We start from the raw sequence: 959 nt of genomic DNA on the forward strand, positions 1-959 counted from the left end.
GGTGGTGGTGAAACGCTCCGTGGGGCAGGCTGGCCAAAGAGGGGAGAGATGCCTGCCTGCACGAGTCCCGCTAGAGGTTCAGAGGATGGGCTCCGGAGCCCTGAAAACCTGCTTGGGGTTCCGGCTGCTAGTTGTATAATCCCCGGCTGGTTTGTTTCTTACCTTAAATCTCTGTGCAGTCACACTCGCCCCTGACAAGTGCAGATAATAACAAGGTTGCTTTGCGGGTTAAATGAGCTGGTAGATAAAGGCATTCTCGCAGTTGGTGACACATTTTGACTCCAATGTTAGCTGTCGCTGCCACTTTGCTTGAGTATCACCACCAGCCTGTGCCTTGGAAACCGGGTGTTGCCGGCTTGCAGGGGGGGAGGAAGGGGGCAGAGTGTGAGCAGACAGGGTGAAAAATTCAGTTTTAGAAAATAATCCTTAGGTCACTGATTTAACCCCTCCTGTGCCTTCTTAGACACGTTCTGATGGGCCCTCTAAGAAGTCGAAAGGCGTGCATCCCTATTGTCAAAGTCGTGTCAGTGTGGAGAGGAGTTTAAGAGGTCAGATCTGGGAAGGGAAGAGCAGGCAGGTAGAGGAGTGAGGGAAACCACCTTTGGGAAAGTAAACCTGTGGTCAAAGTATCATTGGACCAAAGCAAGGCTGCTGTTTAAGTAATTTGAGGCCCTGCCTCTGATAATCTGCAGTTTGGTTTTTGTTTTTTAATTTTTTTAATGTTTATTTTTAAATTTATTTTTGAGAGGGAGCGCGAGAGTGGGGAAGGGGCAGAGAGAGACAGAGACACAGAATCCGAAGCAGGCTCTAGGTTGTCAGGACAGAACCCGACAGGGGGCTCGAACTCGCGAGCCTGGAGATCGGGACCTGAGCCAAAGTCTGACGCTTAACCGACTGAGCCACCCAGGCGCCCCAGTTCTTGTTTTTCAAACTTTATTTACTATCATTTTTTAAAATTC

Source organism: Panthera uncia, chromosome F1 (genome assembly GCF_023721935.1).
Source record: "Panthera uncia isolate 11264 chromosome F1, Puncia_PCG_1.0, whole genome shotgun sequence".
Lineage (NCBI taxonomy): Eukaryota > Metazoa > Chordata > Mammalia > Carnivora > Felidae > Panthera > Panthera uncia.